The sequence below is a fragment of the Xenopus laevis genome, chromosome 5L, assembly GCF_017654675.1.
Source record: "Xenopus laevis strain J_2021 chromosome 5L, Xenopus_laevis_v10.1, whole genome shotgun sequence".
Lineage (NCBI taxonomy): Eukaryota > Metazoa > Chordata > Amphibia > Anura > Pipidae > Xenopus > Xenopus laevis.
This window is the reverse complement of record NC_054379.1, coordinates 131,796,723-131,823,328: the sequence shown is the minus strand read 5'-3', so window position 1 is coordinate 131,823,328 and position 26,606 is coordinate 131,796,723. Positions and strand designations below refer to the sequence as shown.

The 26,606-nt window shown below is 38.4% G+C and overlaps 1 long non-coding RNA gene across 1 annotated transcript; it reads right to left on the bottom strand.

Moving 5' to 3' along the window:
• Positions 1-16,872: 16,872 nt before the first annotated feature.
• LOC121393558 lies at positions 16,873-22,193 on the bottom strand. The gene is made up of 4 exons (XR_005961155.1): positions 22,111-22,193; positions 21,993-22,029; positions 18,198-18,307; positions 16,873-17,114 (listed from the first exon to the last, which is right to left on the bottom strand). It is a non-coding gene; the product is annotated as an uncharacterized LOC121393558 (long non-coding RNA).
• Positions 22,194-26,606: the final 4,413 nt, after the last annotated feature.

The following is a 26,606-nucleotide window of genomic DNA, read 5'->3' as shown; positions in this document are numbered from 1 at the left end:
TTGCCCAGTGTGTTCTTCATTTTCAAACAACTCCCATCTAGCTGTGTGAGCTTGTTCACATTCTGTCTAAATATCAATAATAATACCGTCTCCAGAAACACCACCCGAGTGACGTTTTTCAGGCAGCAATAATATATTCCGTATCCACTGCTGTAGAAGTGTATACGTTGACCTTGTAGGCCTTGTTTGCCCAGTGTGTTCTTCATTTTCAAACAACTCCCATCTAGCTGTGTGAGCTTGTTCACATTCTGTCTAAATATCAATAATAATACCGTCTCTAGAAACACCACCCGAGTGACGTTTTTCAGGCAGCAATAATATATTCCGTATCCGCTGCTGTAGAAGTGTATACGTTGAACTTGTAGGCCTTGTTTGCCCAGTGTGTTCTTCATTTTCAAACAACTCCCATCTAGCTGTGTGAGCTTGTTCACATTCTGTCTAAATATCAATAATAATACCGTCTCCAGAAACACCACCCGAGTGACGTTTTTCAGGCAGCAATAATATATTCCGTATCCACTGCTGTAGAAGTGTATACGTTGACCTTGTAGGCCTTGTTTGCCCAGTGTGTTCTTCATTTTTAAACAACTCCCATCTAGCTGTGTGAGCTTGTTCACATTCTGTCTAAATATCAATAATAATACCGTCTCCAGAAACACCACCCGAGTGACGTTTTTTAGGCAGCAATAATATATTCCGTATCCACTGCTGTAGAAGTGTATACGTTGACCTTGTAGGCCTTGTTTGCCCAGTGTGTTCTTCATTTTCAAACAACTCCCATCTAGCTGTGTGAGCTTGTTCACATTCTGTCTAAATATCAATAATAATACTGTCTCTAGAAACACCACCCGAGTGACATTTTTCAGGCAGCAATAATATATTCCGTATCCACTGCTGTAGAAGTGTATACGTTGACCTTGTAGGCCTTGTTTGCCCAGTGTGTTCTTCATTTTCAAACAACTCCCATCTAGCTGTGTGAGCTTGTTCACATTCTGTCTAAATATCAATAATAATACCGTCTCCAGAAACACCACCCGAGTGACGTTTTTCAGGCAGCAATAATATATTCCGTATCCACTGCTGTAGAAGTGTATACGTTGACCTTGTAGGCCTTGTTTGCCCAGTGTGTTCTTCATTTTCAAACAACTCCCATCTAGCTGTGTGAGCTTGTTCACATTCTGTCTAAATATCAATAATAATACCATCTCCAGAAACACCACCCGAGTGACGTTTTTCAGGCAGCAATAATATATTCCGTATCCACTGCTGTAGAAGTGTATACGTTGACCTTGTAGGCCTTGTTTGCCCAGTGTGTTCTTCATTTTCAAACAACTCCCATCTAGCTGTGTGAGCTTGTTCACATTCTGTCTAAATATCAATAATAATACCGTCTCCAGAAACACCACCTGAGTTGCCAGGCAAAGGCAGGCCGCCACGCAGAGGCACTAGGGGCCGTGCTGCTATGCTATCCTGTGGCCCTAGGAAATTGCCCAGTTTTAAAAAGGCAATGACCCTGAACTCCCAAAATGCTGAAGAGGTAGTTGACTGGCTTACACAGCACACCCCATCCTCTACCGTTTCTAACTTTACCACAACATCCTCATCCTCCACTGCTATGGCCACCCCACGTAACACTTCCTCCACCACCGGCGCCCCTTCTTCACTGGAGTCAGAGGAGTTATTTTCACATGAGTTTCTTGAACTGAGTGATGCGCAACCATTATTGGCAGAAGAAGATGAAGGAGATGAGGACGTTACACCAGATTTAATTCTGGCAGAGAACACAACAGAGATGGACATAATGAGTGATGAGGAGGTCCCCGCTGCTGCTTCCTTCTGTGAGCTGTCAGAAGAAATTGATGCATCTGAGGAGAATGAGGATGAGGAGATTGATGTTTTGTGGGTGCCCAGTAGAAGAGAGCAAGAGGAGGATAGTTCAGATGGAGAGACGGAGAGTCAGAGAGGCAGGAGGAGAATAAGACTTAGAAGAAGCAGGGAGGACAGCTCGCAGGGAACAGTAGGGCAACAACATGTATCGGCACCTGTGGTCAGCCGGCCAACGCACCCGCCATTGCCGCCAACGCCGCCGACTTCTACTGTTACCGCCAGATTGCCAGCCTCAAAAGGTCAGCAGTGTGGGATTTTTTTAATGTGTGTGCCTCTGACAAAAGCGTTGTAATTTGCAATGAGTGCAGTCAGAAACTGAGTCTTGGGAAGCCCAACAGCCACATAGGTACAACTTCTATGCGAAGGCACATGAACGGCAAGCACAAAGCACTTTGGGAGCAACACCTCAAAGGCAACAGGCAAACTAAAAGCCACCCTCCTTCTGGTCCAGCATCTTACTGCTCTACCTCTGCTGTCCTTGACCCGTCTGAACCACCCTCCACTCCGCCTTCCACCTTGACCACCAGTTCCCATTCCCAGTCATCTGCCCCCAGCCAAGTTTCTGTGAGGGCCATGTTTGAGCGTAAGAAGCCAATGTCTGCGAGTCACCCCCCTTGCCCGGCGTCTGACAGCTGGCTTGTCCGCACTCTTAGCCCGCCAGCTTTTACCATACCAGCTGGTGGACTCTGAGGCCTTCCGCAAATTTGTAGCAATTGGGACACCGCAGTGGAAGGTACCCAGCCGCAATTTTTTTTCAAAAAAGGGAATACCACACCTGTACCACCATGTGCAGAGCCAAGTCACCGCATCTCTGTCACTTAGTGTTGGGCCAAAGGTCCATATGACTACTGACGCATGGTCCTCCAAGCATGGTCAGGGCAGGTATGTCATCTACACTGCCCACTGGGTGAACTTGGTAATGGCTGGGAAGCAGGGAATGTGTGGCTCAACAACAACAGTGGAGTTGGTGTCACCGCCACGGATTGCACGCAGTTCTGCCACCACCTCTACTCCTCCTTCGCTCTCTACCTCGTCTTCTTCCTCTTCTTCGTCCTCTGCTGCTGGGTCCTCCTCCTCCACACCTGTGCACCCCCAGCTCCCCCTAGGCTATTCGACGTGCCAGGTACGCCGTTGTCATGCTGTCTTGGGGATGACGTGCCTGGAAAGCAGAAACCATACCGGATCTGTACTCCTGTCATCTCTGCAGTCACAGGCCGATCGGTGGCTGACCCCACACCAACTGAAGATCGGAAAAGTGGTGTGTGACAACGGAAGCAATCTGTTGGCAGCACTGAGACTGGGCAATTTAACACATGTGCCCTGCATGGCACATGTTCTGAATTTAATAGTCCAACGTTTTGTCTCGAAGTACCCAGGATTCCAGGACGTTCTCAGGCAGTCCAGGAAGGTGTCGGCCCATTTCAGACGGTCCTACACAGCCATGGCACGCCTTGCTGACATTCAGCAGCGGTACAACATGCCAGTCAGGCGTTTGATTTGCGACAGCCAGACTCGCTGGAATTCAACGCTCCTCATGTTGGAACGTCTGCTGCAACAACAAAGAGCCGTCAACGAATACCTGTTTGAACTGGGTGGTAGGACTGGATCTGCAGAGCTGGGGATTTTTTTACCCCGTTACTGGGTGCTTATGCGCGATGCCTGCAGGCTCATGCGCCCTTTTGAAGAGGTTACAAATATGGTCAGTCGCACCGAAGGAACCATCAGCGACCTAATACCCTTTGCTTTCTTCCTGGAGCGTGCCGTGCGACGAGCGACAGATGAGGCTGTAGACCAGCGGGACGAGGAGCAGGAAGCGCACGATTTCTGGTCGGAATCACCAGAACGAACCCAGGCACCTGCTGCAACGCAGGGAGAGGTGTCAGAAGTGGAGTCAGAGGAGGAAGGTGGCTTTGTGGAGGAGGAGGACCAACAGGAGCAGGCTTCCCAGGGGGCTAGTGGTGACCTTTTGGGGACCCCTGGTCTTGTACGTGGCTGGGGGGAGGAGACCGTGGATGATGCAGTCCTTGATAACGAGGAAGCGGAGATGGATACCTCTGCATCCAACCTTGTGAGAATGGGGTCTTTCATGCTGTCATGCCTGTTGAAGGACCCCCGTATCAAGAGGCTTAAGGAGAAGGACCTGTACTGGGTCGCGACTCTACTAGACCCTCGGTACAAGCATAAAGTGGCAGAAATGTTACCAACATACCACAAGTCTGAAAGGATGCTGCATTTACAAACCAGCCTGCAAAACATGTTGTACAATGCTTTTAAGGGTGATGTCACTTCAGGAACTCATCAACATTCCAGGGGCAGAGGTGCCAGTAATCCTGCCACGAGCGCACCTGCAAGGACAAAGCACTTTGGCCACTCTGTAACGTCAGACATGCAAATGTTTTTTTGTCCAAGGCAGCGGCAGAACCCTTCTGGATCCACCCTCAAAGAACGCCTCGACCGGCAGGTAGCGGACTACCTGGCATTAACTGCAGATATCGACACTCTGAGGAGCGATGAACCCCTGGACTACTGGGTGCGCAGGCTTGATCTGTGGCCAGAGCTGTCACAATTTGCCATGAACCTCTTGTCTTGCCCTGCCTCAAGTGTCCTCTCAGAAAGGACCTTCAGTGCAGCAGGAGGGATTGTAACTGAGAAGAGAACTCGCCTAGGTCACAAAAGCGTGGATTACCTGACCTTTATTAAAATGAATGAGGGGTGGATCTCGGAAGGTTACTGCACGCCGGAAGACTTGTTCTGAGTTTCTGATTCTGACTCCCCATGCAGCTGTCCTTCTCTGCACGCCTCATGCCTCCACACACAGCTGTCCTTTAGCGTCCTCCTCCCTCCACCACCGTTACAAACTAGGGTGCAAACCCTACTGGTTTAATTTGAATCCAGGTAAATCCTGAGTTTTTCTGGCCTCTGTGCTTCAGTGGCTGTGACAAAAAAAAAATGAATATTTTCAGCATTTATATGGCATATTTTTTCTGGCCTCTGTGCTTCAGTGGCTGTGACAAAAAAAAATGAATTTTTTCAGCATTTATATGGCATATTTTTTCTGGCCTCTGTGCTTCAGTGGCTGTGACAAAAAAAAAGGAATATTTTCAGCATTTATATGGCATATTGTTTCTGGCCTCTGTGCTTCAGTGGCTGTGACAAAAAAAAGGAATATTTTCAGCATTTATATGGCATATTGTTTCTGGCCTCTGTGCTTCAGTGGCTGTGACAAAAAAAAGGAATATTTTCAGCATTTATATGGCATATTGTTTCTGGCCTCTGTGCTTCAGTGGCTGTGACAAAAAAAAAATGAATTTTTTCAGCATTTATATGGCATATTTTTTCTGGCCTCTGTGCTTCAGTGGCTGTGACAAAAAAAAAAGGAATATTTTCAGCATTTATATGGCATATTGTTTCTGGCCTCTGTGCTTCAGTGGCTGTGACAAAAAAAAGGAATATTTTCAGCATTTATATGGCATATTGTTTCTGGCCTCTGTGCTGCAGTGGCTGCGACAAAAAAAAATTAATATTTTCAGCATTTATATGGCATATTTTTTCTGGCCTCTGTGCTGCAGTGGCTGCGACAAAAAAAAAAAAAAAATTTCAGAATTTATATGGCATATTTTTTCTGGCCTCTGTGCTGCAGTGGCTGCGACAAAAAAAAATTAATATTTTCAGCATTTATATGGCATATTTTTTCTGGCCTCTGTGCTGCAGTGGCTGTGACAAAAAAAAATGAATATTTTCAGCATTTATATGGCATATTGTTTCTGGCCTCTGTGCTGCAGTGGCTGCGACAAAAAAAATGAATATTTTCAGCATTTATATGGCATATTTTTTCTGGCCTCTGTGCTTCAGTGGCTGCGACAAAAAAAATTATATTGTTTGCATTTATATGGCATATTTTTTCTGGCCTCTGTGCTTCAGTGGCTGCGACAAAAAAAATTTATATTGTTTGCATTTATATGGCATATTTTTTCTGGCCTCTGTGCTTCAGTGGCTGCGACAAAAAAAATTTATATTGTTAGCATTTATATGGCATATTTTTTCTGGCCTCTGTGCTTCAGTGGCTGCGACAAAATTTTTTTATATTGTTTGCATTTATATGGCATATTTTTTCTGGCCTCTGTGCTTCAGTGGCTGCGACAAAATTTTTTTATATTGTTAGCATTTATATGGCATATTTTTTCTGGCCTCTGTGCTGCAGTGGCTGCGACAAAAAAAAAATTAATATTTTCAGCATTTATATGGCATATTGTTTCTGGCCTCTGTGCTTCAGTGGCTGCGACAAAAAAAACATAATTTTTCAGGAAAGTACACATGCCTAATTTTTCAGGGTTCTGCAACAGTGGCAAAATCGCATCTTTTATGGTCACCGCAGGTGATCAATAAAGTAGACCAAAACTGGGCCCACACTGCAGAATCTGTGTTTTTTGGTTCGCTTCACTGTACATTGAATTACCTCTGCCTGACCGTGCACGTGCGCACAAGCACGGTGACTGCTAAACACACCACTACAGAAATATTGCCACCAACAGGACGAACATCCTGGAGGTGACAAGCTCAACTAGTAATTAACAACTATTATTTGCTTACTTGATGGTATCATTCATTAAAGCTCTTTGCGTTTTTTTGCGTTGCAGTAAGCGCCGCGTTTCGTCTTTGCGTGTGAACAGGCTGTAACCTTTACACGACTTGATTGGCATGTAGACGCCGGACGTTTTAAAGCAGTTTATTACACAAGTTTAGAAATGTAGTGTGATTTCTGCCCTTTACAGCACAAAACGCAGCGCTGTGTCAACAATGTATTTTTCAGATACATTTTTGCCCTTGATCCCCCTCTGGCATGCCACTGTCCAGGTCGTTGCACCCTTTAAACAACTTTAAAATCATTTTTCTGGCCAGAAATGTCTTTTCTAGCTTTTAAAATTCGCCTTCCCATTGAAGTCTATGGGGTTCGCGACGTTCGCGAACCGTTCGCATTTTTGACGCAAGTTCGCGAATATGTTTGCGAACTTTTTTTCCGACGTTCGCTACATCCCTAGCCAGCAAATATACGGTTTATTGAACAGTAGCAAAGGTACTTCCTAAGTACAAATATTCAAAGGCATAAATTCACCTGCCACAAATGTAGTACACATTGGTTATTACTCACATCATAGATGCATTTTTCCAGTGCACCAGAATGTCTATAAGGATACACTTGAGACCCTACATTAAACCAACTTACTATCTAGCCTGCCTATTTCATTACTGTATTCAGGGCTTTATTTAGATCCAGTACTGCCCTAGGCACCAGACCTCAGGTCCATCCTCAGTGTTAGTTACATGCATCCAGGGTTGGTTTGGGGGGAAGGTTATTGTGTGCCTTTTTGTACCTTATTGGTACCCAAGGCTCCCCTCTACAAAATGCTGCCCTAAGCATAAACCCTCAGATGCCAATATAGTAAATACCATACCAAGCCTATATCTCAATAGCTAAATGCCTGTTATACTTATCTCCCAGTTCATTGAATCTTGTTTACATTTTAAGAAGACCACCTACTTGTATTCATCAAAGAAATGAATATAATAATCTTGATTATCCAAATTTTAGAGAAACCAGCATACAATCTATAAATATCCTTTCCTCTGTGAATTACGTTTCTACCAAATGTAACAAACTTTGTGAGATAAAAATAAAGACTATTCATGGGCAGCACCACTGAGTTTTGTAAGGGTAAGAATAATCCTTACTGATGCAGTATAAGCATTTCTAAACTACCAGTAAAAAATTCTGTTAATCTCCTTTTAACCTGTCTCTTATAAGAGACCAATGACATCACAGATGCAGCTTCAGTTTAAACAATTACATTTTTAGGATGGTCTATAGGAAAATAAATCACGGGCATAAACTAATATTCCACAGGTAAATTAATGTATCTGAAAAATGAAATGGAATTATGAAAATATATAGTATTTTATAATCTTTAAAAGTCAAAAGCAAATTATTATTGCAGGCAGTTCAAAGTGCTTGCTGGTATATTAGTACTGGAAAGCAAGTTGGTTGGGGTTGATTAGTAACACCTAAATTACAGAAGAAAAAATGCTTTTAAACATTTTTCATTTTCTCAGTCTACATTATATCTAAAAAAAATATTAACTTTAATTAAAGTGTCAAGCTTTAACCAGCATTTAAAATCTATTTCCTATTTCAGTATAACTTTACTGATCCTTTTATGTGTGCAGTTTTTCTTTGGAATATAAAGTTGGATGTTTAGATGACTTATACTAATGCATTTGTATAAATTTATTTACTACATTTTTTATTACAATTAAACAGTTGTGTTACAAATGATGCATTATTTACACTGGAGCCGACACATTATTACTGATTTATAATATTTAGTCAACACAGCTTACTAATAGTAGTTCTAAGGCTCTGCACTTTACCATAGTATCAAGGCAGTGGCAAATGTTGGCATTTGCCTTATATCTATGTGCTACATTGAGGTATATAATTTTCCTTCTGGAACAATCTTTTGTTTTTATTATAATGGCTCACTGGTCAATGTGCACACATTAACACATATATTTTAGGGAATATAGACAGCAGAAAGTATTTGACTATTCCCAAGTGTTTGAATAGACCATCATTAATGCAGGAATAGTAAAAGGTAGCTAGATTCTGTTACCAGTCTCTCTAGGAGAGAAAACCAGACTAGGGCTACCTATATTGAGCAGCTTTTAGCTCCACTGAGGAGTGATAGAAGGGATTGGATCCCTAGGGCATTGTTGCCGAGTCAGGGAAGCAACCAGTGAGATGGCCTGTTCTCCACATTTAAATTGCATGGTTAAACTAACAATTCCTCTACATAGTGTAGGGTTGAAGTACCATTACTTATCCAATTCTCAAAATGTATATCTAAAACTTCTTTTATCATATAAAATACAAAGCGACTTTCTGTATATTCATGTATAATACATCATTTAAAATAACAATTCACATCAACTGTGCAATTTAAACAATGAAGTATATGGATATGCAGATGAAAGCTCCAGACTTCCTTTAAGTAAGAAAATATAAAGTCACTCCAACTGCATTCAGCAACATGTTCACATGTATAGAATGTCTAATCTGGTTTAAATGCTCTCGCATTTTTGTTTTAAAGATCTCCTGGTACAAACACAAAATAAACCATTGCCATCCTGTTGCAATTCCTTCATCCTGTCGTTCTGGCATGAAATAGTGAACGTAAATTCTTTAGAAACCTTGATATGCTAAAAAGTGTTACGTATATTGCCAAATACCACACATAATAATCTGACAGCCCAAGACTTTCCTTTTCTTAATTATCCAAAAACAAGCCAGATAATAACAAATCTCCTTGCAACCTATTGCTACCCCAAGGGTTCTGAGGAAATTATCCTCAGAATATAGTATAGGGAAAATGTCTTGGGCTGCCAGGTGTCCACAATTTTGTTTCTAAAGTCTTGACTGAGTTGACTTGACTATCAAAGGCAAACATGAAGGGGCTCTAAGGTAGAACCTTAGCCATAGACACAGTCCCATTTAACTAATAATTAATACAACTGGGCATTTAGAAGTTGCAACAAGTCTTTTCATCAAATTCTGGAAATGCCAACACCGTTTAAAGAGTCAACTTGGAGTATGTAAAATCTGACCCACTGGAAATCAGATATGGTAAATGGAAGCTGAAATAAATCAATCTTAGAGCTATTACTTTGAAATGACCTTACCCAGGCCATGTCCAGTAATATGATAAAAGTGTAGAAGTAGAGAACTGAGTTTGAACCTCTTTAGCATAGGTGTAGCGTAGGCAAACTTTTGGACTCATCGATTTGTGCCTGTCGGGCCTGTTTTTTTGCACTTTGTGCTCAGCCTTGCTATTTATAAATGACCTGTATAAGGCAACCTTTGAGAATATTGAGCATATTTCTGCGCATCTGAAGATGATCAATAAGAAGAATTGCAACAGCATTTGGTTGTCTATGTATATTTAAAGAATACAGGCTTTCAAAATATCTGAATGGTTTAAAGGTTAAACGAAAACATGGAAGACATCCTAAGGGCCGTGTTCCTTATTCATCAAAAATTTAATAACTCACACCTTCCCCTGCCTCTTGTGAACCTGGGTTCACAGTACTATGTTCTGATTACAGAAAAATAATATTTTCTCCCTCATTTACATTACAAGAAAATTACTATTTTAAGAAAAACAAAAGTTGATTTACTAACAGTGCAGTTCACCACGACAGCCAATCAAATATTTGCTTTCATTAGCTAGCTTGTAGTAGGCTGGTAACAGTTAATTGCTTTTGGGTTGCTTTTGGTACCAAATGTTTATGGTTATATATCCTAAACGAAAGTATTGCTGTTGTGTATAAACGTTGTTTGGTTAATATGTACTCTCTCTCTGTTTGTGGATGTGTTTTTCTGCTTTCTCTCTATGGTTAAATAAAATTCATTCTTTCATATGACTAACATTTGCTGACATAGTTAGCCATGTTAGAGCTCTAGTAAATAAGTTGTATGAACACTACTAGTGAGTCCTGCTCAACCACAATCCACAATCCACTGGGAACCCACTGTGAACCCAACAATTGCCATGTTGTCTCCAATTTTTATACAGTATTTAGATCAGTTTTTTATGGCTGTTTGTCTTTCGCTGATAAATGTTATATTGCATGCACTATTATCATTGGCAGTATTCTTTTCTCAAACAATAACTTTTTTGTATAGATCAGAACCTTGTATACTTGCCAAAATCTATTTTTACAGTGATGTTTTTGTTCTATTTTGTTCTATTTCCTAAACGTTCCCAAGGTGGAGCAAAAATATGTTAATTTATTAGTCCTTACTATTTTGTGCTCCTAGATATAGAATCTAACCCTTATATAATATGCATCTAACAATTATTTAGAGGGTCCCATACTGCCATCTTGGAGAGAACTTTATAAACACTAGGGAGAGCAACCTTGTACCCATGTACCAATGGGACTCACTTGAACACTATCCATCAACTACTCTTCTCTTTTCCTGTATTTTTTCCCTATTCAGAGTTTTGTATCTCTAAGCTCTGTTTTTCTCTTGTATACAAATTTATAAACATGTAATCAATTTGCTCTTTCAGCAATGCCCATGCTGTGCTATGTAAAACAGAATATTTAAATAAAATATAACTACCAAAAAAATCCTCAAGCCAAGAGCACAATCTTGGAGAGTACATTAATGAAATCAGTATATTCTTACTGTGAGGTACTGCCCTTTGTACTGGGATTGGATGGCAGAATGGCATTCACTTACAAATATCCTCCAAGGCGAACCCACTGAGAATCAAATAAAGTTCAAAATCAAGCTTGGAGAGATTTTCTTAATGTATTTTCTTAAATATACTCAGGTTTTGATTAAGAGCAGCTATGTGTTTCCTGAACTTCAGAAGGCAGACCTACATTTGAGTGTTGCAAGATATCCTGGAGCATATGTTTTGCATAGTTGTTTCTTATTCAGATTATAATCATAAGCTATTTAAATACAGAGAGCACTGGTTCCTCATTACATATGGGGACACTTTGCAGTTGCAGGCTCTGCTGTCTCTATAGTCACATTTCTACAAGAGTAATACATTTTACTGATAACACTGGCAAAATATTGTATTCTAAAATGTTAATAAAGATTAACATTTTTATAAAACTCTCCCAGCAAGAAAGCAAATAGAAATTTGCTTTCCCATTTTTCTGAGCTTTTGCTTCATCTGGGCAGCCCCTGCTTCAGAAAAGTTCAAGTGATTTCACCAGGTTAACCATTTCAATTTAAAGATTATAAGCAATTGTAATAAATGGGCTACTTTGCATTTATATTCATTCATATTATATATTCTTCATAATATAAAGTTATCTTTACACTAACATATTTTGATTAAGTAAATGGCAATTGATTGAATCGCAACCCAAAATACTGAGGCTTGAAACAAAACTGTGCCCTGTTTGATTCTACATTGCACAATGAGCAAGGTAAATACATTTGTTTCAGAATAGTTTGCAATATATGTTGAGTTACACAAAAGAAAAAAGACCATTCAGAGAAAAATGAATACAGAATATATATATATATATATATATATATATATATATATAGCACACCAATTTCATCAATCAATAGTGTTTTATTTTAACATTAAACGTTGGATGCACAGTGATGTTAAAATAAAACACTATTGATTGATGAAATTGGTGTGCTGGTCCATCCTAAACAATTATGCATAATTTCTTGACCAAGTACCCACAGAGCTATTGATGTGGACGGAGTGCAGGTACTTTCTGAAATATTATATATATATATATATATATATATATATATATATATATATATATATATATATATATATATATATATATATATATATATACACACATACATACAGTCAGATGAAATTGTTTGGCAACCCCTCTCAGCCTGCATAATAATTTACTCCACTTTCAACAAAAACGATAAAAGTGCTATGTCTTTCATTTCCCGGGAACATCTGAGTACTGAGGTGTTTTATGAACAAAGATTTTTAGTGAAGCAGTATTCAATTGTATGAAATGAAATCAAATGTGAAAAACTAGCTGTGCAAAAATGTAGGGTACCCTTGTAATTTTGCTAATTTGAATGTATGTAACTGCTCAATACTGATTACTGGCAACACCAAATTGGTTGGATTAGGACTTCATAGGCAGGTCTGTTCAATCACGAGAAAAGGTATTTAAGGTGGCCAATTGCAAGTTGTGCTTCTGTTTGACTCTCCTCTGAAGAGTGAAAGCATGGCATCCTCAAAGCAACTCTCAAATTATCTAAAAACAAAGATTGTTCAGTATCATGGTTTAGGGGAAGACTACAAAAAGCTATCTCAGAGGTTTAAACTGTCAGTTTCAACTGTAAGGAATGTAATCAGAAAATGGAAAGCCACAGGCACAGTTGCTGTAAAACCCAGGTCTGGCAGGCCAAGAAAAATACAGGAGCGGCATATACGGAGGATTGTGAGAACCCAAAGATCACCTCCAAAGACTTACAAGAACATCTTGCTGCAGATGGTGTATCTGTACATCCTTCTACAATTCAGTGCAATTTGCACAAAGAACATCTGTATGGCAGGGTGATGAGAAAGAAGCCCTTGCTGCACTCACATCACAAACAGAGTTGCTTGTTGTATGCAAACGCTCATTTAGACAAGCCACAGTCATTTTGGAACAAAGTGCTCTGGACTGATGAGACAAAAATTAAGTTATTTGGTCATAACAAAAGGCGCTTTGAATAGCGGAAGAAGAACACCACTTTCCAAGAAAAACACCTGCCACCTACTGCCAAATTTGGTGGAGGTTCCATCATGATGTGTGGCTGTGTGGCTAGTTCAGGGACTAGCAGAGGGAGTAGTACAGTATTCTGGAATGGCCGTCAGTCCCATGACTTGAATATCATCAAATATCTATGGGATTATTGGAAGCAGGATGTCCATGCTCGGCAGCCATCAAATTTAACTGAACTGGAGAGATTTTGTATGGACAAATTATCAAAAATACCACCATCCAGAATCCAGACACTCAGCAAAGGCTATAGGAGGTGTCTAGAGGCTGTTACATTTGCAAAGGGATGCTCGACTAAGTATTAATATAATATCTCTGTTGGGGTGCCCAAATTTATGCACCTGTCTAATTTTGTTATGATGCATATTGCATATTTTCTGTTAATCCAATAAACGTTATGTCACTGCTGAAATACTGTTTCCATAAGGCATGTTATATATTAAAAGGAAGTTTCTACTTTGAAAGCTCAGCCAATGATAAACAAAACTCCAAAGAATTAAGAATGGTTCCCAAACTTTTTTTATATGACTATATATATCTATATATATATATATATATATATATATATATATATATATATATATATATATATATATATATATATATATATATATATAATCAAACAGAATGGAATGCACAACCAGTAGTATGCAAAAACCTGGGTGCTAGTCTGAGAAGTATGTAGACAAAATGCAGGTATAGTTCAACTATACAACTATTGACTTGATGTATTTCCTCGGAGTGTTGTCAATCCCTGCATTTTGTCTTTATACGTGTGTATCTATATCTGGAGCAATAGACGGCACACCAAGGACTCATCAACAACAGGATCAGCATGAAAACATAGTGTAGGTTTGTTAGACCAACGTTTCAGTTCCTCACAGGAACTTTCGTCAGGGAAGGGGAAAAAAAGTGCACAGTGTGGAGTTTAAATTCGAAAGTTGGCGCCAAAATTGGTTGCTAGGCAACCAGAAAGCAGAGTGTTAGGACTTGCATATACAGTATAATACAAAAAAAGCCGACTTGCTCCCATCTCTTAGTGAACGCTAATATAGCAAGCCCCTGAGTCCTCCTCACAACCATATTTTGCACCTATGCAAACGATTATTATACACGCAAGTCCTAACACCCTGGTTGCATAGCAACAAATTTTGCTGCCAACTTTCGAATTGAAACGCCACACTGTGCACTTTTTTTCCCCCCTTCCCTTACGAAAGTTCCTTTGAGGAACTGAAACGTTGGTCTAACAAACCTACACTAGGGGGCACATTTACAAAGCTCGAGTGAAGGATTCGACTGAAAAAAACCTCAAATTTTGAAGTATTTTTTTGTGTATTTCGACCATCGAATCGGCTACTACGACCTTCAAATTCGATTCGAAATAAAAATCATTCGACTATTCGACCATTCGATAGTCGAAGTACTGTCTCTTTAAAAAAATACTTTGACTACATACTTTGGCAGTTTAAACCTACCGAGGTACAATGTTAGCCTATGGGGACCTTCCCCAGCACTTTTCTAAGCTTTTTTTGATCGAAGAAAAATCCTTTGATCGATCGCTTAAAATCGTTTGAATCGTTCGATTCGAACGATTTTATTGTTTGATCAAACGATTTTTACTTCGATCGATCAAACAAAGGATTTGCTCTAAATCCTTCAAATCCTTCAAATTCGAAGGATTTAACTTCGAAGGTTTATTAACCCTCGAAATTCGACCCTTGATAAATGTGCCTCTAAAGCTGGCCATAGATGTTGAGATTTTTAAAAGATCAGATCCTGATCGTGAGACCACAATCTTCTCAGAAGGATCGTACGATCGTACGAATTTACCATCAACTAAAAAGACCAATTTGCCAGGAAAACAAAGGGGAGCTGCCTGCTTGGCCCTGCAAACATAGATAGATTGCACTGGGACCGACAAAGATTTTTTGACCTGGCTGATCAATTTCCTGACAGATGGTCGAAAAATCGTAAGATGTACGATCTTTCGAATCCCACTAACCGCGCCATAATTTCGAAGGATTGGTCGAAAATTTGGAATGCATATGCGCATTCACGCCCATGCGAAAACACGCATGCGTTCCATTCAATCATGTGAGTGTGCAAAAACGCCCAAAAGTAGGCGAAAATGCGCTAGCGCAAAAACGCCCATTGTAGGCCAAATTAGAAATGTGCGCACAACTTCTTGGAATGGGACGCATATGCGTTCCACTCTTTGTTGTGTATGCGAGTCTAGTTATAAATCAAGATATAAATCTAAATAGCATACATTAAATCCCAACTATGGAGAAAATACCAATAGAGGTGAGCACACTTCCCTTTTCACCTATAATTGGCCGGAAATGACGTCACACGCTAAGCATCGTCTGTTTGGGAGCCTGCTTAACATGCCACAAGGTATTTAAACTGCATAGATACATACAATCTTCCTGCCTTTTTGATTTTTCTTATATTGAGGAGTTTTTTGCCCCTGATGAAGACCACCATGGTGGTCAAACGCGTCGGTTTTTCTATGATGTTTGTAAGTTTTTACTAATATGATACAATAAATTTTGATTCATTTATATAAGTCTGAGTGTGCAATCCATAGATATATCTTTTTCTATGACATGTTTTAGGAGGTTATGATTAGGCAGCCCCCCTTGGATTAGCACCTCAGCATGCTAACGGGTGTGCGCCTTCCAAATTTCATTTTGACATAGTATATCCCTTTAAGATGGCAGCACCCCAATATAAATCTTTTTAACAAATTGTATTGCAGCTTTGTTTTTAAGAATATTCTTTTTGTTTTTAAGGTTTTTTACAAAACCTATTCCTTCCCCCGGTTTTTCTTTTTTCCTTTTTTTTCTCCTTTTTTTCTAAGGACCTGCTTAGTTAGGTCCTTAATTGGCAGGATTTTTGTAGCACATGTGCTTGTTTGTCCCATGTTTTATGTTATGTGTTGTGTCCTTTGTGTTTGTCTGCCAGGGCCCTGGTTTAGATTATTAATAGAGACTGGGTATTCATTCATTATATGCATGCAAGTAAAAAATAGCTTGAAATTCTATTTTTTTTATTCGAAAATTCACCTCGACCTTTGATAAATCTGCCCCATAGTGTTCAACCTGTTCAGAATATTATGCTATGCAGTTAAGCGAGTTCCAATTCAATTTTTGTTTCGTTTTTTTTTCTGCAAAAATATATCCCCTGACATAATGTTTTATGGAGAGTACCTCTTTATTCATTGCATTTACATAATATGAAAGGGGAAATAAATTTTACTGCATATTTGTCTTGTGTGTGACCCATTCTGAAACACAGTAATGAATGTATCAAGAAAATGAAAGGTCACCCTTGCATTATAAATCAAAGTAGGCCTTGTGTTTATATCTGCAAATCATGCTAATAAATTATAATCAGAATATAAGAAATTGCATTAAAATGTCATCTTCTCAATTCATTTTTGCCACTTCCCAATAATCCAATTTTCATATACAGCAACATAAAATCTATAAACGGCATATTTAGCGTATCATTTTTCTTGCCCTTCTGTTACTATTGTAGTAACCAATCCCCTATATATATGCAAAATATTTTTTGGCATAGCATACTAGCAAAATAATCTGCAGCAGATTACACAGTTATTGTTCATCAATTTACAACCACAAATTTACAAACTGTACAAGACAAGCCATATGATCATGTAAAACCTAAAAAAAAGTAATTGAGAAATTGGGAAAAATACATATTGCAAGAATATCTCTAGTTTTTATTATGTTATGTTATATTATGTTACAAGAATTAGGATAAATATATGTAGCAGAGTTTTATGTCTTTATTAACTATTAGACTTTTGTTAGGTTAGAGCAGTCGTTTCCAAACTGGGGAGCTTACGCCTCTGCAGGGGCCTGAGAGAGAGAGAGAGAGAGAGAGAAAGAGAGAGAGAGAGAGAGAGAGAGAGAGAGCGTGCGTGAATTCTGTAGGCTAGTTGAAATAAATTTCTAAATCCTACAATATTAGCAATCATAGATAAAACTTAATCCCATTTTAAGGTCAATTAGGGTGAGAGGGGATGAAAACATATATATGTTGTCCTAGATATTCTTGAAACTATAGTTAGATGGCTGATACGGAAATGTTGTGAGAAAAGGGCATCCTTGACCAAAGGTTGGCACACCAAAACAGAAAAAAAGGTTGGCAACCAGAGGGTTAGAAGCACCAAAAAATTAATACATTTTTAAAAAATAACCAGTTATTTATATCCTCTACTATACATTCTTTACTTCCTTTCATGCCATGTTTTGTAGAATCTAAGTGGTGACACCAAACTACAAGAGAACTAAATAAAACTAGCAGGTTTTTTTTGACCATGTTTCTCTGCAAAAATACTTGAATATACTCCAGTGTAGTATGTTTTAAAAAAATTCTAAGAGTTAAAAGTCTCTACAAAAATATGCCCATTGACTTTAGTACATTTTACAAATGTTAGCTGTTTTGCAAATTGTTTTCCAAAGTGAAATGGAACACATTTACCCATTACTACTGTCAGTACATTATATCTTTCCACTCAAACCATCCAACAACCAGTATAATACAGTATGTTCAATGGAACTATAGATAATGAAAATTCAAGGCTTCTTCAGGAAGCCCTGGAAAAAATTAATTAAAAAAATATTTAAAAAGGGAGGTGTGGCCAATGCTGAAAGGGAATAGTCGCATAGAGCCCACTGACAGCCTTCTAAAGCATTACCATGGGGAAATCTCAAGGGACCAAGCTGAATAAAGACAGTGGAAAAACCCTGAAACATTCGGGGCACCACAAGGACATTCCGTCTCTATTTTACAAGAAAAGCTGCGAGGCAGCACAAGCCAAGATGGCGCCTGCTACGGCCGAAGAACCAGATGACGCAATGTCATAAGCACCTGATTCTTCCGATGCGGACAGTGAACGGACAGCACAATGGATGTCCAGGCATATTTAAAAAGGTTACCTTCCAAAAACTATATCAAAGAGATGCTGCACACGATGACAGACGAGATCCGCAACGAGCTCCATGGTATTAAGCAGGAACTGGAGAGCATGGGAGGCAGGACCGACTCGCTAGAAAGGAATCAGACGAAACTGGTGAGCAATCATAAACAAAACAGAGCAATAATACTCAAACAGACAAAAGAGATTGAATAAATACATAGACAAGTGCAGGACTTACAAAATTGGAGCCGGAGAAATAATATAAGGGTAAGAGGTGTACCAGAAACAATACCGAAAGAAGAAATAATACCCACACTTCTCCAGATTTTTAATGGCACCCTAGAAAGAGAAGTCACCACTAAAATTCCTATTGAAAGAGCACACAGAGTGTACAAACCACGAAATGCACCACCTGAAGCACCGAGAGACATACTGTGTTGCATAAACGGCTTTCCACTTAAAGAAGACATTCTGATGAAAGAGAGAAAGGTAAAAAAACTTACCTTCAAGACAACAACATTATATTATTGCAGGACTTATCACTAACAACGCTAATTAAGAGAAAACAACTCAAGGCGTTAACAGGGACAAGCTAAAGTCTAAGGGAATACAGTTCAGATGGGGCTACCCCTTTAGCCTAACAGCTAACAATGATGGAATCCAAGCAACACTACGACTACAGCAGACCTGAAGGACTTCATGAGAAAACATCATGGGCTGGAATGATAAAGATAAAAACCACAAAGAACCAACCACAGAGATCGACAATACATGGCAGGAGGTACCTCTGATACAGAGAACCCCAAAACCAACAAGAAGCCGATACAACAAAGAGACATTACCCAATAAGAGAACACCAAATAAAGAATGGTCGGAGTATAAAATGATTGGACTGTAAATGTTTAATTATGCATAGACTAAATAAGAATGTTCACCCATTGCTCCCAATTAAAACATTATTGAAATGTCAGTGGGCCACGAAACAATGACTGTTGTTCCTTAAAACTTGCTAACGACCCCCCCACACAGTGGTACACCAAAAGTATAGGCGGTTAGGACCCATTTACATTTGAAGTTGTAATAGAAAATAACTGTTTATGTGCATTTTAATGTATACCAAGTTATATATGTTATGGTTTTACCCCCACCCCCCTACCCAATGGAAGCAGGTCATAAAGAGTAATTGTCAGACTAAACCAAACAAGTCATATTATTATGGGACGTAACATCTCTTTGACAATATGGTCACAAAATGTCAATGGGATAAATAATCCCAGGAAAAGAGCACAGATAATAAGTAACTGCCGAAAGCATGACGCAAAAATTATATATCTACAGGAAACGTATATTAAATCCGCTCATGCATCCATAGTTAAAAACAAATGGTATGACAAAGTCTTTTCTAGTACAAATCCCAAAGCAAAAGTAAAGGGAACATCAATTCTAATACATAAAGTTGTACCATTTACTTTACTTGACTCAAAGATTGATGCAGAAGGCCACTATGTTATACTGAAAGCAAATATCTATAACATTAGAGTAACTCTGTGCTCAGTATACATACCGGACAAAAACCAACATAGTTATATTAAAAAAATTACGCAAACATTATCCGGATTTGCAGAAGGTATCCTACTAGTTGGAGGAGATTTCAATGTAGCTTTCAATCCTATTATAGATTGCTCGTCCCAAAAATCAGCCATCACATACAAAGCATTAAAGAAAATTAAAGGACATCTAAATCGACTCAACCTAATTGATATTTGGAGGACACATAACCCTAAAGAAAGAGACTACACCTTTTTCTTTTTCTCCAACCCACACAATAGCTACACAAGAATAGATCACATGTTCATAAATCAAAATTGGTTGCATATCATCAAGAAAATACAAATTGAACCAATACTACTATCTGATCATGCACCATGTTTAGCTCAAATAGAGATTCCAAATACTATGAAGGCAGCATTCACATGGAGTTTTAATGAGAGACTTTTATTAAACAAAAACAACAGAAACAATATACAAGAACAGATAAACAAAACAATAATGTACACTAACTTACCAGGAACAGACCCATCAACATTGTGGGAAACAATAAAAGCAGTTACAAGAGGCAATCTAATAGCCTTTAGCTCCAGACTAAAAAAAGAACACAATTCCAAAACACAAACACTAATACAAGAAATCAAAACTTTGGAAAACAAACACAAAGAATCTCTAGCATAACAAGTACAAACAGAGCTGGAATTAAAGAGAATTCAATTGAAGCATCTCTTGGACTCCTATACAGAGCAAGCATATTTGAAATGCAAAAGACAATACTACGAATTTAGCAACACATCCTCCAAAACATTAGCCCAGTTAATCAAAGCTCAAAAAAATAGAACGTATATTGCACAAATGAGGGACGCACAACAAAAGCTACATCACAACTATCCAGATATAGCGAAATGCTTCCAGGAATTTTACCAAGATTTATACAACTTAAAACCAGAAATACCGATCAAAAACAAAAACAAGAAGATAGAAAACTATTTAAAACAATTCAAATTAACTAAGATACCGAAGAAGATGCATTAACAATTAGACACACCATTCTCTGTAGAAGAATTAACGAAAGCAATAAAAGACTTACCATCCAACAAGAGCCCAGGCCCAGAAGGTTATATTGCAGGGTTCTATAAAGAGTTCCAACATCAACTTACACCCATCCTTCACAAGCACTTCAACTCAATCACAGCAGAAAAACACTTCCATAAACAGGCTCAAGAGGCACAAATTACAGTTCTCCATAAGGCCAATAAAGACCCAAACTTAGACCAAAAACTATTTGCGAAAATAATTGCAAATAGACTACAGACTATCATTCCACTGCTGATTCACCCAGACCAAACAGGATTTGTGAAAGGGAGACAGGGAAAAGACAATTCGATCAAAATAATAAACTTAATATCACATGCTACAAAGAAAAATACACCGATGCGGAAAAAGCATTTGACCGAGTTGACTGGTCCTTTCTCAAAGCCACACTAGATGCGTTTGGATTTGGCCCAGTGACAACAGCACGGATAATGGCCTTATACAATGCTCCATACGCAAGCATAAAGGTAAACGGAATTCTTTCCCCACCCTTTGAAATATCTAATGGAACGCGACAAGGCTGTCCTTTATCCCTGATTTTATTAGTTTTGGTGATGGAGACGTTAATAACCGACATTCGACAGAATGAGAACATATCTGGCCTCCAAGTAGCCACACAAGAACACAAAGCAGCCGCTTTTGCTGACGATTTATTGTTAGTTATAACAAAACCTGAAATATCACTACTAATATAAGAATTCACAAAATTTGGTACTGTATCCAACTTCAAGATAAACTATTCTAAGTCCAAAGTATTGAATATTAATGTTCCACCCACAAGAACAAAACATATACAAGCATCGTTCCCATTTAAATGGACGAATCAAGCTATAAAGTATTTAGGAATCAATCTACCAGCTCAATTGGGGAAAATATATGAGTTAAATCACATCCCATTACTCAAGGAAATCAGCTCAACACTAAACCACTGGCAATCCAAACCCATTTTGTGGATCGGAAGAGTGAATGTATTGAAGATGATGATTATGCCCAAGCTACTATTCCTATTCCAAATGACCCCAATTAAACTCCCTAAACTATTCTTCAACAATATTCTCATCTACTTTATGGGCAAAAAAGCACCCAAGGAAAAGTTAGACAATTAACGAGACAAAAAATAGACGGCGGCTTAGCCCTCCCATGCCCAGAACAATACTACATCTCTACTCACCTGCACAGGATCTGACTCTGGAAGAGAGACTCAATCGCTAAAATGTAGAAAGAAATTGAACAACATGAGATACAAGGTAGCTTAAGAAACATTATGCATATAAAATATATAGACTTACCTCAACAGACAAAGAAACACCCCACAATAGGGGCTACACTGGAGATTTGGAACCAGCTGCAAGAAGAAAAAGAGATATCACCATTTCCATCACCAGAATTGGAACTGTTAAACAATCCAGGATTCCCACCCAGCTGCGAAAAAGGATTATTAGACAGATGGGCCACAACCAACGACAAACCCATAAAATTGTACCAATTCAAAAAAAATGGGGAAATCATATCTTTAACCAGTGTGAACGAACAATGGGGACACCATCCGAGGAACCAATGGAACTATTTACAAGTAACCAATTATATAAAGTCTACGGGAACAACACAGAAGGCAAGACCACCAACTGATTGGGAAAAACTTTTACAGAAACCTAACCTGCTGCACCCTGTATCACAATTCTATAAAAAACTGATTAAAGGGGAAAAGGAAGAAAAGACATAATTTATGAGACAATGGGAACAAGAACTCAATATAGAATTACAATATGACACCTGGAATAAGATAATGGAGACAGCACACAGAGGTTCAAAACCAATAAGAGCGCAAGAGGCAAATTACAAACTAATAAGCAGATGGTATAGAACACCTCAAAATCTAAATAAAATATATCAAAATGTGTTGGCAAATTGCTGGAGATGTGACAGGTTAGAAGGCTCATTCAGCTACATCTGGTTCTCTTGTGAAAAAATAAGAGAGTACTGGAAAGTAATATTTTACACAACTGAAGACTTAAGACCTAAGATGCACACAAAATGCATAGAGATGGCATTATTTTGTCAGGAACAAAAAAAAGGTGACAAAGGATAAACTTATTTTACATACTGTATGCTTCAAGCAGCAAGAATGACAATTCCAAAATATTGGAAGAGCCAGCAAGCGCCAAATAAAACTGAATGGATAAAAGAAATAAAAAATATTGGAGGAACTATTAGCAATCAAGAATGGAACAACCAAAACATTTTGGCAAACATGGACAGATTGGATCCAGTATATGGACTCTAAATAGAAAACAAATAAAGAACAAATTTTAACAAGTACGGATACAAAGGCAAGATCACAGACTTACAAAGAAAAAGTTATCTAAAAATAACTCTAGACCTGCTTCACGCACTCCTTCTTCATACCTCCCTTCCACACCCCCTATTCTTTTTCCCTCTCCTAGACCCCCTCTTTTTCTTTCTCTTATTCCCCATTCTAATCCTATTCAGTATTGATAGATAGCTAACAACATGTAAAACTAAAGTCAGGTGTCTATGACTTAATGAATAAACAGTGATAGTAAGAAATGTAGCAGTAATGCAATATAATCTACTGAACACTTTGTAGATAGTGATGGGTGAATTAGCGCGATTCGCTGGTGAAACCGGCGCCGTTTCGTGCATCTTTCTTCTTCTGTACCCCCAGTTAACATGAAAAGTAAAATAAATACTTACAAAAAAAATTATATATATATATTTAAAAAAAATCATAATTTTTAACAAATATTTCAAAAGTGCCAACTAAATGAACACGACATGTAAAGCCGCATAGGGCATATTCATATTCTTTGCTGGCCCTTTCAGCTCTTATTTAATACAGGGAATGGATAAAAAAGGTCAGTGAAGTGCAAAGTGAATCCCCCTTGTTCATGCTAATTCAACCCCACCCCAGTAACAAGCAGTGAAAGACTATGTTGTTTGCTGTGTCTGGGTTCTATATGGTGGGCTAGATTAAAAGCATACACAACAGTCTAACCCACACTTTAGTATTAACCAGATGCTATTTTTTACAGCGATTGGACTAACCTACACTTACCAGCTGTTAATAATAATAAAATAATAAAATATTTGAATTAAAGTACGAAACCCAGCACAGACCATAATATCTTCAAATTCAGACTTTTTGCATCCTCGGGGTATAATAAATCTAGAAAAATTCCCGGTTTTCCTTTATGGCAATGTTCTGACTTCATCTTACAGCATTAAAGGCAAATCAAAATGGATGTCAAAAGACACAATGGAAATAGCAAAATAAAAATAAACTGATATCAAAAAAGATTAAAGAAATTCTATCCTTGAGTGGGCAAGTTGAAGGTTATCAATGAGTAAATTCTAACTGCTGAAACAAAGACCAAAATGTATAAAAAGAGGATCAAAAAGAAATTCCAGTCTCCAGTGGGGACGATGAATGATGTCAGTGGGCAAATAATAATTGATGAAACCAAGTCGAAGCAAAGATGTAAGGAATACTCAGATGACTTCTACAGGAAAGGAATCAATAACCAAGATGCTTCAATGCTGTCAACTACATGGAAGAACCTTTAATGCTGTAAGATGAAGTCAGAACATTGCCATAAAGGAAAACCGAGAATTGATGACATTGCAATTGAGACATCACAAGCAACTGAAGAAAAATCAAAGCACCGACCAAATTATGTCAATAAGTCCAGAAAACTACTAAACTGATGAAAGAGGAGATGATTTTTTTTTCAATCCAGTACCAAAGAAAGAAATCTTGAAAGAATGTGCAAACTCTAAGATTATGCTAAAGATCAAACATGCATATACTAGAGCCTGTGAAAGAGAATTTCCTGATACACCAGACAACTTCAGATTAGGCCAAGTGATGTAACTGCTGCGGTACAAGAAATACAAGAAGGAAGTCAAAATCTGCTTCATTGATTAAACCTACTTTTGTGTGGACCACACACACATTCTGTGATGAGAAAATGGAGAAACAGAATGGTTCCAGATTGTGCTTTATATTATCACATTGCTTATTCAATCTGTATCCCGAACATATAATGACAGGTGAGATTGAAGGAACTGTATCAAGGATTCACTACTGGTGGTAAAATTATTAACAAACCTACATACAGTATATACACATGAAACTACACTCACACTTAAAGAAAAACTATACCCCCAAAATAAATACTTAAGCAACAGATAGTTTATATCAAATGAAAGAATCTTACCAAACTGGAATATATATTTAAGTAAAAACTGCCCTTTTACATCTCTTGTCTTGAACCACCATTTCGTGATGGTCTGTGTGCTGCCTCAGAGATCACCTGTCCAGAAATACTACAGCTCTAACTGTAACAGGAAGAAGTGTGGAAGCAAAAGACACAACTCTGTATGTTAATTGGCTCATGTGACCTACCATGTATGGTTGGTGTGTTTGTGTGCACAGTGAATCGTATGATCCCAGGGGGCGGCCCTTTTTTTTTAAAATGCCAATTTTCTTTTTAGGATTACTCAATGGCACATACTACTACAAAAGTATATTATTATGAAAATGGTTTATTAACATGAAGCAGGGTTTTACATATGAGCTGCTTTATGCAATACATTGTTTGGGGGGTATAGTTTTCCTTTAAATATGTAAGACATGAAGACCCTATGCATATCTACATATGAACCACAGGAATTCCAGTTTTAGGGGCCAATTTATCAAAGATCGAGCTGAATTTTCGAATGAAAAAAATTTGAATTTCAAGCTTTTTTTGTGTACTTTTTGTGACTAGGGAATAGTCCAAATTAGATTCAAATTTGAAAAAAATTCAAAAACTCGAATATCGAAATTTATCAAATACTGTCTCTGTAAAAATTCGACTTTGACCATCCGCCATCTAAAACCTGCTGAATTGCTGTTTTAGCCTATGGGGGACCTCCAATGACCTATTTAGAGTCAATTGGTGGACGTTGAAAAATCTAAGGGTTTTTTGGGAAAAACTTTGAATCGAATTTGATCGAATATGCTATTCCTTCGCTTCGTTCAATTCTAATTCGGCCGAATACGGACCTATTTGATTGAAAACGGACCTATTCGACCAAAAAAACCCTTCAACTTCATTTCGGTTGGTCGTTTTGAATTTGAATTTCGAAGTTTTTTCAATTCGAAATTCGACCCTTGATAAATATGCCCCTTAGAGCTGATGGTGATCACACTGAAATTGTAGGCAATGTTTGTCTCCTTGGATAAATTATTAACAAAAGGATCTAACAGTCCAGAAATTCAATGCAAACTAGCACTTGACAGGCAGCATGAAATATCTTTTCTAAGTCTTTATACCAATGTGTCTATGAAAACAAAATTCAGAATTGTATTTTTTTGTTACTCTTTAAAGGGATACTGTCATGGGAAAAAAAAAAAATTTCAGAATGAATCAGTTAATAGTGCTGCTCCAGCAGAATTCTGCACTGAAATCCATTTCTCAAAAGAGCAAACAGATTTTTTTATATTCAATTTTGAAATCTGACATGGGGCTAGGCATATTGTCAATTTCCCAGCTGCCCCTGGTCATGTGACTTGTGCCTGCACTTTAGGAGAGAAATGCTTTTTGGCAGGCTCCTTCTCAATGTAACTGAATGAGTCTCAGTGGGACATGGGTTTTTACTATTGAGTGCTGTTCTTAGATCTGCCAGGCAGCTGTTATCTTGTGTTAGGGATCTGCTATCTGGTTACCTTCCCATTGTTCTTTTGTTTGGCTGCTGGGGGGAAAAAGGGAGGGGGTGATAT